General features: G+C 38.1%; 1 pseudogene; it reads right to left on the bottom strand.

Moving 5' to 3' along the window:
- Positions 1-289: 289 nt before the first annotated feature.
- Positions 290-16,260, bottom strand: LOC133254743 (phospholipid scramblase 4-like; annotated as a pseudogene).
- Between the last annotated feature and the right edge of the window lie 216 nt (positions 16,261-16,476).

Below are 16,476 nucleotides of genomic sequence, written 5' to 3'. Positions count from 1 at the left end.
GGACCTTTCAAGTCTCTCCCTTTCTTTCCAACTCCCTTCATTACAATTCCACTTGAGGGAAGAGACTCCTCAGTACTCCCATCTGCCTACTATGAACCCCTGAAAAATTTTAGTTTTATCTCTAAAAAACAGAAATAATTGACACCTGTCTCATGACACGGTCTGGAAAAGATTACTTTGCATTTATTTTATATTAGAAACTCTTGGGAAGCTTCATATCTAGTTACATATTTAATTCATTTACATTTGCTGAGGGATATAGAACTATTTTGTTTATCTTTGATTCCCCTTAAATAGCCAGCCATGTCTTACAAATAACAGGACTTTTACTCATTCAGCATTCACTGAACATTTCAGATGTACTAGAGACTATTCCTGGCTTCAGTGTAGGTTAGTGAATAACTCAAATTTACTGACTGACCTTTTCAACTGAATCGTGTCACAAGTCATGTACCTACCGAGTGTGGCAGAGACAGGAGGTATCCTAGTTCTCACATTTATTCCCTTCCCAGCACTCTGTACTATTATTCCTCATCAGAAAGAATAACACTTTCAAGATAACTCAAAAGTGACAGACTTACAATGAGGAAGCAAGCTCCAAAAATCATGGCTTTCATGGTCACATCCAGGTCTAATGGGAAGTGAATTTCAAAGTGGTCAGCATCGCTCATTGCTGATAACATACCATTCCACTTCCGAGTGATACTGCCCATGCTAGATATGCCTTCAAGTAATCTTATCTAGAAAGACAAGAATGAGACTTTGTGATGATTGAAAAGTGTTAAAATACATGTTTTAATTTTCTAATTAGAAACAATTTATATTGAGAGAGCATAAAAACAGTTCAGGAAAAGGACTTAGAACTTAATGTAATTTCAAATGAGGAAATTATAGTTAAGAAGGGTTATGCACTATGCAATTAGTTAAGAGCTAAAAATTAAAAATAGAACCACCATATTACCCAGCAATCACATGGCTGCTGCTCCTAAGTCACTTCAGTCATGTCTGACTCTGTGCAACCCCAGAGACGGCAGCCCACCAAGCTCCCCTGTCCCTGGGATTCTCCAGGCAAGAACACTACAGTGGGTTGCCATTTCCTTCTCCAGTGCATGAAAGTGAAGAGTGAAAGTGAAGTCGCTCAGTTGTATCCGACTCTGTGCGACCCCCATGGACTGCAGCCCACCAGGCTCCTCCATCCATGGGATTTTCCAGGCAAGAGTACTGGAGTGAGGTGCCATCGCCTTCTCCAAGCAATCACACTACTGGGCATATATCATGAGAAAACCATAATTCAAAAAGATACATGCACCCCAATGTTCATTGCAGCACTATTTACAACAGCCAAGTTATGGAAGCAAACTAAATGTCCATCTACAGATGAATGGATAAAGAAAATGTAGTACATGTATACAGTGGAGCATTACTCTGCCATAAAAAGGAGTGAAAGGGTCATTTGCAGTAGTGTGAATGAACCCAGAGTTGGTCATACTGAGTGAATAAGTCAGAAAGGGTAAAACAAATATCATATATTAACACATATATAGAGAGAGTCTAAAATAATGGTACAGAGGAACCTATTTGCAGGGCAAGAATAGAGAGGCAAATGTAGAGAATGGACTATATCTTAAAATTATCAGGCCGATGCTCTTTCTTCAACTTTAAATGAAGCATTAGGGGGAACTTGTGTCATGAGGTATTATTTGAATTAATTACTAAATTATTCTCAATATAGCAAAGGATTAGGACTGGGGATTGGGAGGATTCTTGAAAGGTTGTTGTTGAATCACGCGAATACACCGGGATTCTTGGCCCCCGGAAGAGAAGAATTCAATCCGGGGCCAGAGACGAGGCTTGATCGCTCAGAGCTTTTGTGTAGTAAAGTTTTATTAAACTATAAAGGACATAGAGAAAGCTTCTGACATAGGCATCAGAAGGGGGCAGAAAGAGTACCCACTTGCTAGTGTTAACAATGAGGTTATATAATCCAAAGAATGTCTGGAGGTTGTAAAGATCTCCTCCGACCTACTCCCATAATTTACATTTTAAGATAACACTGTCCTTAGGCAAGATACATCCTTGTAAAGACCAGGTATACTCCCATAATTAACATTTTAAAATAACAGAAGGTTGAATCCAAAGACTGTCCTTAGGCAGGATACATTATTGGTATATAATCCTAAGGAATGTGGAGAAAGAAAAAAAGTTTGTCCTTTTTTCCTCTTTGAGAATTCCAGACCCCTCTCTCCTTGGGGACCCCTAGACTCCCTATCAACCTGCCTAGGAAATGACTCTCTCATTCTCCTCCAGCTTAGCAAGCAACATGAAAAAGCAAGGAGGTATGGTACTGTGCACTTCATAAAATCCACATACTCACAAGCTTTTATAGGTTAAACTCACTGTCTTTAAGGTATCCTAGGACACCAAAGGACTTCTGCTTCTAAAAGGGAGACCCTGGCACTTACTATATGGTGAATATGTTAATGTCACTTGCTCATGGGAATAATATACTCCATCCTTCCCACTCTTTAGCTCAGCCACATTTTCTCTTTGCGACAGTAACTTTTACCTTTTTTAATCAGATAAGCAATGCCGGATAATATGGTGAAATAAATATGGGACCTTGAGAAGTTTACTGGATAAACATGATGAACTTAGCTGGCTTGTCAAGCATTCAGAAAAGAATCTTTAAAAAATCCTGGAAATATTTCTATAAATTTCTTTTGTCAAATCTTACTGTTAGATAATAAGAAATTTCTCGTAGACACTGAAAGGCAATTTTTTTTTTTTTTTTTTTTACTGAAAAAATGCTATAGTATGACCTGTTATAAGTTCTGTTTGTATTAAAAAATAGATTAGGTCAGGCTATCTCTCAGAACATTTTTGATATTTTACCTTTATCAACTGCTGAAATCATAAAAAAAAGACCTCTCATTTTGGGAAAGGATGATGGAACCCATTAGCAATCTTTGAAAATGTTTTGATGTCAGCTGGGTAATTAACTCTTTCACCATACTACTGTATTTATTTTATTTATTTTTTAAAGCTTTTTAAAAAAGCAATCTTTATTTCTTGGTTGCACTGGTTGGTGCATATGGGCTTTCTCTAGTTGAGGTGAGCAGGGGCTACTCTTGGTCACAGCGCTCAGGCTTCTCATTACGGTGGCTTCTCTTGTTGCGGAGCACAGGCTCTAGGTGTGCAGGCTTCAGGAGTTGTGGCACATGGGCTCAGTAGTTGTGGCTCGCAGGCCCTAGAGCACAGGCTCGGAGCTGTGGCACATGGGCTTAGTTGCTCTACAGCATGTGGAGTCTTCCTGGACCAAGGGTAGAACCAGTGTCCCTGCACTGGAAGGTGGATTCCTATCCACTGTACCAGGAAAGTCCTATATTCATTTTTGAGTAATATTATAAACCTCAATTCACTCATATGTGAAAGTGGACTGAAACAAGATCATTCAGAGGCTAATCTGCCCACATAGAGAAATTCTAAATACATTATTTTAACATCGCTGCTGCTGCTGCTGCTAAGTCGCTTCAGTCGTGTCTGACTCTGTGTGACCCCAGAGAGGGCAGCCCACCAGGCTTCCCCGTCCCTGGGATTCTCCAGGCAAGAACACTGCAGTGGGTTGCCATTTCCTTCTCTAATGCATGAAAGTGAAAAGTGAAAGTGAAGTCGCTCAGTCGTGTCCGACTCCTAGCGACCCCATGGACTGCAGCCTACCAGGCTCCTCCATCCATGGGATTTTCCAGGCAAGAGTACTGGAGTGGGGTGCCATTGCCTTCTCCGATTTTAACATTAGGTTACCTCAAAAATAGAATGAACCACAGCCATAGGTAGAACATGGCCCAAGCACTCCCATCATATCTCCTTTCTTCTCATTTTGGAGGCTGTACTCCACCCTGCACAGTTTCCAGTGTTCGGCTACAAAGCCAGTGGTGACGCTAGGAGGACACTGCACCTCCAGCTGCCAGTGAAGCAGAGACAGAGGTGAAGATGCTATATTTATACACACACACACACATACACACACACCACTACATATGTTTTTAACTTATTCAAGGACTAGGGAGACTATTTTTGGGAGAGATAGCCCTTCATGGTTCTCTGGTATTTCACTCTTACGCTTCAAGGATATCTTTGCAGAAAGAAACTTTAAAGGATGGGGTTATGTTTTCCTTCAGGACACAGAGGAGGCTTGACTACTACTTGCTATAAAACAGGCAGCTCCCTTTCTAATTCTATGGTGGATGTGGTTATAAAAGGGATATTTGAGGTGATGGAACTGTTCGGTATCTGTATTGTGGTGAATACAGGAATCCACACAGGTGATAAAATTTCATAGAACTAAACATGCATACACACATAACACAAATGTTAAGTGGAAAAATCAGAAAAAAAAACCTATCAGGATAAATGTTCCATAAATTGAGTAAGTCTATAATTTTGATTAGCTTTACTAAAGCATGTGTGTGTGTGTGTAGTCAGTTGTGTCCAACTCTTGATGACCCCATGGACTAAAGCCCTTCAGGCTCCTCTGTCCATGGGATTTCCCAGGCAAGAATACTGGAGTGGGTTGCCATTTCCTTCTCCAGGGTATCTTCCTAACCCAGGGATCAAACTTGTGTCTCCTGCATTGGTAGATAGATTGTTTACCATGGAGCCACATTACATCATGGCTTACTTTAATCTTGGAAGAAAACGCAAACCATGAATATGAAGAAAAATTCCTAGTATATCCAAAATAATAAAGGATTAGAAACAAAGTTCAATTCCAAATATAAGACTGTTATTACAAAAGCAGTAGTGATAAAGTATGATACCTGGAAATAAATATTAATAACATTCTGCCACCAGTGTACTATGTGCCAGGTGCTGTTCAGAGCAGTTAACATTTATTATTATTTAATCCTCAAAAAGATCCAAGTGATGGGTACTATTATTTTCTCTATTATATAGAAAATTGAATCACATAATCATTAAGTATCAGCATTTACTAAATTATTAATGTAAATAAATTAACATCTAGTAAATGCTAATAAACATGTCTTTTAAAAAATCCTGTGGATATTATTGTGCCTATTTTTAAGTACAAGAACACTGGGTCCCAAAGACGTTAAATAAACTGTAGACATTTAAGTGGGTGACATATCTGGAATTCAAAATTCTGTTTGGCCTCTTTTTAAAACTGCTTTTCTTTTCCTTGTAGCAAACAAACAGTTTGGAGAAGAGTTGGCTTTCCAGGTGGCGCTAGTGGCAAAGATTCTGCCTACCATTGAAGGAGATGCGGGTTCGATCCCTGGGTTGGGGAGATCCCTTGGAGAAGGGCGTGGTAACCCATTCCAGTATGCTTGCCTGGGAAATGCTATGGACAGAGGAGCCTGGTGGGCTACCATCCATAGGGTCACAGAGTCAGACATGACTGAAGTGACAGAAACACATGCACAACCAAACCATAATTCAGAATATCTGCTTTCTAGTTCTGGCACTGCCACCTGCCAAACATAACACCATCATCAGGCACTTAACTCTTTTGAACCACTCTTTCTTTATCTGTAGCAAGACATGGGTGTGATGGATTGTGTAAAATTACCTAAAATCTCTTCTAATACTAAAAGCCTAAGTGTATGTTTACCAACACCTTATCTAGGGATCCAAAGGTACCTTTAGGTAAGTGTGTGACTACTGTTCTCCATGACAGGTACATTTCTAATTCAGTACACACAATTGATAGAACTGTGGACACTGACTAAACAATTCTAATTTGTTCTTGGCCTACCAATTATCACTGAAAAGCAAGAACCCATAAGAAAATCCCTTGGTGATTTTCCTCAGGTGAATTAATTGATTAATTAAATTTCCGTCTCCCCTAAATCTTCTTCCATACTGACTTGTCAGAGCCAGTGACAATCCCCATCTCCATGGTTTTGGAAAGAGCACAGCCATGTGGTGAAGAGTTGGATCAGGAAGAAACAATGGATTAGACTTTCTTTCTATGACCTCTTGCCCAGAGGAGGGACAACAGAAACAGGTGCATTTGAAAGGTCTCTGCATTGCCGTGACTTCATGGCCCACAGAGTCAGTGACCCTGAGCACTGAGGGCCTCAGTGTCTCAGTAGCATTCTGCATAAAGTCGGCTCCATCTTCAGTTACAATGTAAACCATCTGGTCCAGGTTGTTTTCAGCATTGTATCTATAATTAGTTTCAAAGTGTGTTAGTCACTCAGTCCTGTCCGCTCTTTGTGACCCCATGGACTATAGCCCACTAGGTTCCTCTGTCCATGGAATACTCCAGGCAAGAATACTGGAGTGGGTTGCCATTTCCTTCTCCAATTAGTTTCAAAACCTGCCATCATTACAACACAAAATGAGAGAGCCATCTTAAATTAGAAGTAGTGAAAATAGTCCTCAAGAAGTTATTTGTGCAACATTTGTTACAGATGTAAAGAAAAACAACTTTTTAAAAATTTCATGTGAAACAAATGCAACTGATTCAAACATCAAAATATTTTATAATCTTATAAGTATTTAGATGTTTTAGAATTTAAAACATTTATTTTAATCTCAAGGTAAAATGATTAAAAAATTTTTTTCACATAAGAGTAAAGATTGAAACCATATTGAAGAAGACTGATCATGTCTTATATAATACCTATATCCAGAAAATTTGACTTTTAAAAATATTTTGATGAGATTGTATGTTGCTTCATGAATTAGTCAGCTTGTGGAAGATGATTACTGTAATTGCAACTTGCAAATAGGAAAAGGACCAAGAGTTAAAAACTTTATGCTATAGTCAAACAAATGTGTAGAGCTGTTGCTTTAAGGGTCGGGAATGTTTTAGTGATGAAGGACAGTCTCCATGTTGACTGTTCTCATTTTTTCTATTTCCAAAGCAAGGGCCCTAGACTGGAATTCAGCAAATCAAGATTCTGCTTGTCATTTGCTAAGTCATTTCATTTTTCTGCTCTTTCCCCCACCTTATCTATACAAGTTAATTATAGGAGTGGAGACAAGGACTAAGTGAAGAGCCAGATAATATATAAGATTTGATGATTAGATGATTTATAAATAAATACAATTATACAAAGATAATTCTCTTAGTTTCTAAAAGAAATCTTTCCTCTTTGAATCACTAAAATGGATTAATCTAAAAAAGAAAGTGGCTACTGGATAATTCTGCTCATTACTGGATAATGTTGCTGATTCAAACTTCATCTTATTCAAATACTGTTGAATATTGTTGAATTATACCTACTTTCCAGAGGCTCAAAATGCTGAAGAACATGTATGTAGTCCAACTGTTGGGAGAGATAAAAAGCAATTAGGAGAGAAATAAAAGAATTAAGTCAGCATTAGAAAAGAAATTGATCATATAGCATATTAACTGATTTTTAAATTGTCTTTAATAATAGCATCAGGACTTCCCTGGTGGCTCAGACTGTAAAGCATCTGCCTGCAATGCAGGAGACCCAGGTTCAATCCCTGTGTTGGGAAGATCAACCTGGAGAAGGAAATGGCAATCCACTCCAGTACTCTTGCACGGAAAATTCCATGGACTGAGGTACCTGGTAGGCTACAGTCCATGGGGTTGCAAAGAGTCTGACACGACTGAGTGACTTCACTTCACTTCACTTAATAGGTATAGAATTAATTAAAAATATATTTTATCAAGTGAAATTATCCTATTTGCACCTGATCAGATGGTTATTAGCAGAGATGACCAGATAGGAAAACAGTTTCCTCCAGTTCTACCGTAAAAGATCGAAACATTTATCTAAAATATTAGAAAATCACCTTCCTGCTACAGTGACTGAATTGAGAAGAAGCTGTGTTGACATGGACTGCTCCCAGATTAGTCCCCTCCACTCGCTGACATCTGACATGTCTCCCACAGACTGGACTTGTCACGAAGTTCATGATAATTTAATATGGACCAGCCACAGAGAAGCCAATTTTCTCAGTGGCTTATGGAGAGTGAATTAGCCAGTGGACTTTACTCAGGAATGTCCAATTTTATATCATTTCACGGGTACTTCTGAGAAAATAACATAGTGACTGCCATTCACGTACACTACTAAACACCAAGATCTTCCCGCAGCACATACTTTAATTAGGAAAAGTTTGGAGAGGGCAGGCGACATGTGACTAGGATTAGGGCAAAGGAAAGGGAGGTTGGGAATACCATTAGGTAAATTTTTACCTTCACTTTATTTCAGAATTACTCCCAAGATAGACATTTGACAGTTCCATTACCTATTATATTTGATTCCTTCTAAGAGAGGAAATCTCCTTGAGGACAGACTGATAATACTTTATACAATTTTACATCATTCCTAATCTGTGAACATAGAACATTGACTGAAATGCCATATTTCTTAAAGATTTGTTGATTAAGTTAATGAATTTGTTGAATAAGTTTAATGAATACATTTTGAAATGAATTGAAATAATGAGTGTTTAGTCATGTGAGTGATTACATGCAGACAGAGATAACACAATCCATGTTTAATTCAGTAGTATTTCTCCTGTGAAAACACAAAAAGGTGGCAGGGGGAGTCTGAAAATGTCTTGTGATATTTCAAAAGTGGCCATTAAAATGGTTTACCATTCCTTTAAAATATTCTAGCATCTTAAATCTAGGATTAAAAGATAAAACATATTCACTACTTGGTAAAATGTCCACTGCTGGGCAAAATATCCTAAAGAAATGAAGCCCTTCATTGTGGGAGAAATTTACCCCATAACAAACTGCGGTTATTTAGGAGTAGTTATTTGAGGATTTATTGGAGTCTCTGGCAAACTTAAGTCTCAGAGACCAAATAATCCTGCTATACTAGACAGAATTCCACTAACAGGTCCTAAAAGGATCTGCATATCTTCCACATGACATCTCAAAGATCTAGGGAAGATACAGGACAACGATTGGGTGTGTGCCTTCCACTCACAGCCAAGGAGGAACTTTAACTAAACAGCATCAATATAGTTCTCATTTACTCTGTACTTCCTGTGTGCCAGGAATTATATTACATGTCAATAATTCTCATAATGCTCAGTAGGGCAGGGATAGATAGTACTGTTTTATAAATGAAGGAATTAAAACACCAAGTTAAGAAGTGTGTTAAAGGTTGCAGAGCTTGTAGGAGATAAAGTCAGAATTAAAAACCATATTGTCTGGCTCCAAAGCCTATTTTATTTTTGTTTATTTCTGGTTTTGTTTTTTAACTGAAACCATTTCTGAAAGGGAAAAGTGAATCGATAGTATCTGTCAAGGTAACAGAAAAAGTTGAACAACTTTTTTGAACTTGGGTAATTTTAAAGTTGTACAATTTTATTTTTTAAATTATGCATTATAATTTTATTTTTTCTTTTTTTAAAATTTATTTATTTTAATTGGAGGCTAATTACTTTACAATATTGTGGTGATTTTTGCCATGTATTGACATGAATCTGTACGATTTTAAAAGAAATGGAAATGGTCTAGGAGACCCTAGGCTTGCAAAGACAAATTCCTCTATTAGTGTGTGAGTAGAAAAATGATTTTCCAAAATGTATTACCTATAAACATTCTATAAAAGGGGTTACTCTAGCAGTTTAATGGCTTTTATGTGTATTTATAGTTGTTTTACAAAGAGAAAATTTAATCAAATTTTTGTGTTAAATTTCAGTTTCCTAATACAACTGTATTGAATTTCACACATTGTTTCTATAGCATTGTATCAATAGTTTGCAATGCACAAGATTAACAATATATAGAATTGCCAAAAGGAACTGGGCAACCTCAAGGAATATTTTATTGACTATATTGGGAGACAAGTATTGAATTATAGTCTTTTGCTCACAATGAACTTTAGAACCTCTGGCATCCAAAACCAAATGGGCCAAGATTACAGAAGGTTTTCCACCAATAGATTTATCTTAGGGTACAATTTTTGAGTGTAAACCATTTTGTTCACCAAACCTGTCTATCCCCAAATTTCTGATCAGGGTTTCAGGGGGTGGTTCTACAATTTTTATGTAGAAGGGATTGAGGAAATCACCATTTTGTGGGAGGGGAAGTCTTATGGACTTGACTTGAAGCTATGTGTGCTTGGTTGCTGTTGTTTAGCCTCTCAGTCGCGTCCAACTCTTTGTGACCCCATGGACTGTAGCTCCCCAGGCTCCCTCATCCATGGGATTCTCCAGACAAGAATACTGGAGTGGGTTGCCATTTCTTTCTCCAGGGGATCTCCCCTATCCAATGGTTGAACCTCCATCTCCTGCCTTGGCAGGTGGACTCTTTACAACTGAGTTACCAGGGAAGCCCATATATGCTTGGTAATCACCTTATTTTTTTTTTACTAAGGTATTAGGTTTTTGTGGGGGCTGGAGTGGCTAATGAATTATGAGTGGTGAGGGAAAGCAAGGGGTTAAGCCACTTGATGATTTGGTCATTAAGTGTCTGTTTCTTTCATATCACCTTTCTTCATGTTCACTCTTAGCTCCTAGTAAATGACACCCCAGCTTGCATCTACCATAGCATTTTTCTATTCCTACTTCTGTTTTTCTAATTCTCTACAAGAGGCCACCTTGAGTATTTTACAGTTCAACCTACTCTGTTTATGAAAACCACACTCTTCCCACTAAAAGAATCCCTATCCTCTACATTTCTTAAATTAGTACCACCCCTTTTAAAGTCTCACAAAGTAGATACCTGTCATCACTAACCTTTACCCACCCTCTTCAACTTTTCATTTCTTCTTGTTGGATCTCCTAGATCATATTTCGTAAGAAAATAATTTGGATTTGTGTGAAGTACCTGACCTAAGTATTCCAGGCCAGGAGGACAGTTCAGCATAGGAGCTGGCTCTGGCATCCAAGTTGCTGGAGCAGACTTACTTGGTGAAGGGTACCAGCCATATTGGTACTGTATAGGATGGGTGCCACCAGTTGGAAGGTATGAAGGGAGGGTCCTGAGTTGCTGTGGGCTGTAGTATCCCACAGGCAAGTCTCCTGGGGTGTATGCAGGTGAAAGAACAGCTGGTCCAGCGAGCCTGCATTCAAAAACAAATGAGACAATTATATATAGTGAAAACTAATATTTTGAGACTTAGCGTGAATTTTTATACAGAGATTACATGAGTCACATGATGAGTTCTTAACAATGACAAGAAGTTCCATTTTCTAAGGGAAGGGGCATGTACCAAAAATGTAGTGGGAGGATTTCCAGGTTATTAACTCATTTAATCTTCTTATATCTGTGAGATAGTTATGCCCAGTGCACAAGTGCAAAAATTAAGGTTGAGATTAAGTAATTTGTTACCCTGTCTATGCCTATGGTTGGCATAAAATTACCATGATGCAAATTTCTACTTTTATATTCTTTACCATTATTGTTCAAGTTCACGTAAGTGGTAACACTGAGATTTGAAGTCATGTGCTAGTGTCAAAGTGATGATTTAGACTGCTGCATTGTCTGTGGCTCAGTCACCTGTTTATACCCTCATCATCTGGTTCTCACAAGCTTTCCTCCAACCAAGGACCAGTTAAATTTTAACTCTGTCAATATAAAAACGATCACCATCAAGGAAACCAGATTTCCTTAAAGAGACACGATGTTTAAGAAGGCAAGCGCTCAAAATCATGAATTAATAAGAGGGTATAACTAATGGGTGACTTTAGATTTTGTTTTTCTTTTACTAAATGTCTCTTAAAAGCAGCAGGGATATCATCTCCTTTTATCTCTCCCTTCTCCAGCCAGGATGGTATCAGTGCAGGCCTATTAGGAGTGCAAGCTCCTAATAGGGAGCTTGAACTCCTGTCAGCAGTAACAAGGAGCACTTCACCTCCACCTATGCAAAAGGAAGGCTCCCTGTAAGGAAGCAGGATCCCCTGACATTTAATGAAGAAGCATGGGTAACTTTTCACAAACATTTCACAATGACTGCTTAAAATATGAAGAATTACCAGCATTTAGACATAAGACTATCTATTCTTCTGGGAAGTATCTGTAGTTCTCGAAAAAAATAAGATCTAAGTACTTTTATCTCCAAATTTGTTTCATTTTACTTTCTTAGACTTAAACTAATTAATTGGTTTATTTATGTAAGTAATTGGGCTTTGGTCTACTACTAAGGGGTATCTAATAAACTATGTTATTCCTAACTTTGGAGAGCCTTACCTGAAGCCCTGTGAGAGGGAGAACCACAGCTCTCTTTCTCTGACCTTTGAGGAAAAGCCAGAACAAAATGTAATAAACGGTCAGATCCACAAGACAAAAGGTGCTTTCCTCTTAATCCCAGCCAAAAGAGATGGTTTTTAAAAACTACTGTAGTTAAAAACAAAATAGAAGAAACCAGGTTGAATATTTTATTCTCATGTTTTATTACAGATCTATTTTAGCTAAAATACAACTAATTCCAAATTAACAGGAGATTCTAGCTGAGACCTGACCTATAAAACTGACTGAAGCCTTGATGACATTTGTGGGGTTTTATTTATTTTGAATATTCTCACCTTTTTTTGTCAAGAATTTATTGACTGAAAATTACTAACTTAATTTCACAGTCTACTCATGGATGTATAGGTTGGGAAACAATTTTAGAACAGTAATTCTCAAATTTAGCTGTTGACATAATTTAAAAAGACACCCGTACACCAATGCTCATTGCAGCACTATTTATAATAGACAGGACATGGAAGCAACCTAGATGTCCATTGATAGATGAATGGATAAAAAAGTTGGGGTATATATATACAGTGGAATATTACTTAGACATAAAAAGGAATGAATTTGAGCCAGTTCTAGTGAGGTGAATGAACCTATGGCCTGTTATACAAAGTGAAGTCAGAGAGAGAAAAACAAGTATTATATATTAATGCATATTAAAAATAGTACTGATGAACCTATTTGCAGGGCCAAAATAGAGACACAGATGTAGCAAATGGACTTGTGGACACAGCAGGGGAAGAAGTGGATGGGACAAATTGAGAGAATAACACTGAAACATATACATGACCGTATGTAAAATAGCTAGCTAGTGGAAAGTTGCTGTATACCACAGGGAGCTCAACCCGGTGCTCTGTGACAACCTAGAGAGGTAGAGTGGGGTCAGGGTGGGAGGGAGGTTTAAGAGGGAGGGAACATATGTATACCTATGGCTGATTCACGTTGATGTATGGCAGAGACCAAAACAACATTGTAAAGTAATTGTCCTCCAATTAAAAAATAAATTTAAACAATTTAGCTGTTGATAAAAATCAACAAGATAGGATGTCTTTCAAGATTTTTGTTGGAGATCCTGATTCAATCAGATCAGATCAGTCGCTCAGCCGTGTCCGACTCTTTGCGACCTCATGAATCGCAGCACGCCAGGCCTCCCTGTCCCTCACCAACTCCCAGAGTTCACTCAGACTCACATCCATAGAGTCAGTGATGCCATCCAGTCATCTCATCCTCTGTCATCCCCTTCTCCTCCTGCCTCCAATCCCTCCCAGCATCAGAGTCTTTTCCAATGAGTCAACTCTTCGCATGAGGTGGCCAAAGTACTGGAGTTTCAGCTTCAGCATCATTCCTTCCAAAGAAATCCCAGGGCTGATCTCCTTCAGAATGGACTGGTTGGATCTCCTTGTAGTCCAAGGGACTCTCAAGAGTCTTCTCCAACACCACAGTTCAAAAGCATCAATTCTTCGGCGCTCAGCCTTCTTCACAGTCCAACTCTCACATCCATACATGACCACAGGAAAAACCATAGCCTTGACTAGACGAACTTTGTTGGCAAAGTAATGTGTCTGCTTTTGAATATGCTATCTAGGTTGGTCATAACTTTCATTCCAAGGAGTAAGCGTCTTTTAATTTAATGGCTGCAGTCACCATCTGTAGTGATTTTGGAGCCCAGAAAAATAAAGTCTGACACTGTTTCCACTGTTTCCCCATCTATTTCCCATGAAGTGATGGGACCGGATGCCATGATCTTTGTTTTCTGAATGTTGAGCTTTAGGCCAACTTTTTCACTCTCCACTTTCACTTTCATCAAGAGGCTTTTGAGTTCCTCTTCACTTTCTGCCATAAGGGTGGTGTCATCTGCGTATCTGAGGTTATTGATATTTCTCCCAGCAATCTTGATTCAATAGGTGGCCAGAAATCTATCATTTTTATTTTATTAAAAGAAATCCTACTGTTTTGATACACTTAGCATATATTAAACTATACTTTAAGAGATGATTAGAATTTTTTTTCCTGAAATACATAACCTGCCATTAAAATTGAATGTTCATAGCAACATTATTTATAGTAGCTCAAAAGTGGAAAGAGTCCAAATGTTCATGATCAATGGATAATTAAGATGTTTATGAAACAGAATATGATTCAGCATAAAAAGGGATAATGTTCAGACACATGCTTCAACATGCATAAACCCTGACAACTATATGCTGAAAAAAGTAGGCATAAAAGGCCATCTGTTTATGATTCCATCTATACAAAATATCCAGATTAGGCAAGACTATACAGATATAAGTAAATCAGTGGTTTCCAGGAGAAGGATAAAATGTGGAGTGATTGTTAATGGAAGGTGATAAATAAAATGAAAATGTTCTGGATTTAAATTTAAACTAGTGATGGTTGTATAACCTTATGAACATACTAAAAACCACTGGCTTGCATACTTTTAAAGTGGTGAATTTTATATATATAAATTTATCTCCATTAAAAAAGAAATTAAGATAAATCATGTTGAAAGGCACTAAATATTGAGAAATGGTACTGACTGTATTATGTTGGATTGTTAATATCTGAGTTTAGAAGGGGTTGACCCAAGAATCGGGGATTACACTGGACCAGATCCAGACAACATGCATAAACATGAGGCAGAGGGGAAAAGAGCCCTGCCATTTTCAAAAACAGTACAGGAGCAAAGGCTGCCTGAGCTACAGAATCTTATTTCTAGAAAGACACAGTATCTCTGCATCATCTCACAGATGGTTATTTTTGAAACTGTAAGTTTTTGCCCCTCTTCTTGATACTGTTACTAAGTCTCATCCAGTTGGGACTATTGTTGACTTCTCCCTTTTTTCTTACTTTATTTTTGTTCCAGTAATTCCTTCACACTGATCCTTAGAGCTATCTTATTAGATGTCAACTAGCTGCTCACAGGATATTCACTGAGCACTCATTATGCAATGGACCCTGTGCCAGAAGCTGGGAAGGTGATGAAAAAACAAACTCAAGTATCTACTTTATAGTCTCGATGGCCTGTTAAACAGCATCTGCAGATCCCCCATGGTCTCTTGGATAAGATGCAAACTCCTTATCTGCACTTAAGCCCTTTCACCATCATTTCTCTGCACTTTTGCTATTTGTCCCAAATAGCCTTTATCATGTCCCCAAGAAACCACCAGGTCTTCATGACCTTGTGCTTCTGAATAGGTTTTTCTTTCTCCCAGGCTTGGTCCCTTCCCACTTTTTTGGGGGGTTGAGAAAATCCTTATCATGACAACAAAACTTTACTTCCTTAGTTAGGATTTCCCTCATCCCCGGCAGAATTAGCTACTCTGTCTTCTGTGCTTCCCTGGTGGCTCAGATGGTAAAGAATCTGCTGGCAATGTGGGAAACCTGGGTTTGATCCTCAGATTTGGAAGATCTCCTGCAGAAAAGGTAATGGTGATCTGCTCTAGTATTATTGTTTGGGAAATCCATGGACAGAGGAGTCTGAGTGTGCTACAGTCCATGGATTGGAAAGAGTCAGACATGACTGAGAGACTAACACTTTCATTTCACTTTCATCTCTGGAAGAATCAGTTACTCTGTCTTCTGGGCCTCTATAATACTCGCTTCATATTTCCCTAATAATGTGGAGAATGCCATCAATGTTTTCACAACTTCCGACCTCAGGAGGCTATAAATTCTTTGAAGGCAGGAATCTGTTCCACTTGACAGCCAGTAAACTACTTGGAATCCAGCAGGCATGCAATATTTATTTGTTGAATTAAGCAACTAACCAGTTAATTAAAAGAGCAACCTTAATTCTTACTGTCATTTTCTGTCTAAGAGAATATTTAACTTACCAGGTACAAAATGGGAATTGTATTCTGGAGGGGCATCAGAATTTGGATCTGATGAATTTAAATGGCAGTTATAGGCAGGAGGAACACCAGGCATTAGATCCAGGAGCTCTGCTTTATTTTCCATTTCACTGACAGGTTGATCAAAGCTTGTGGTAATAGGCCTTAGAGAGAGGTAGACTACAAGGGAGAAATAAAATAATTTGATGACTGAAGATATTAAATTTTTAGTATGCTAAATCATCAGTGTATGTAATCACTACAATATATACCACTATATTTACTATAAAACATGTAAAATATATTGTATATTAGACATTAATCTATATACACAGTAATTCTTAGGCTGAACATAAATGAAAAAAGTAAAGCTGAGCAATTATACCGTACTTGTGATTTACACACTGAGTTCTCAGGCTGGTGGTTCATATGACCTGATGT

The sequence above is a fragment of the Bos javanicus genome, chromosome 1 (genome assembly GCF_032452875.1).
Source record: "Bos javanicus breed banteng chromosome 1, ARS-OSU_banteng_1.0, whole genome shotgun sequence".
In the NCBI taxonomy this organism is placed as follows: Eukaryota; Metazoa; Chordata; class Mammalia; order Artiodactyla; family Bovidae; genus Bos; species Bos javanicus.
The sequence above is the reverse complement of the archived record's forward strand: the minus strand, read 5'-3'. Positions and strand labels throughout refer to the sequence as shown.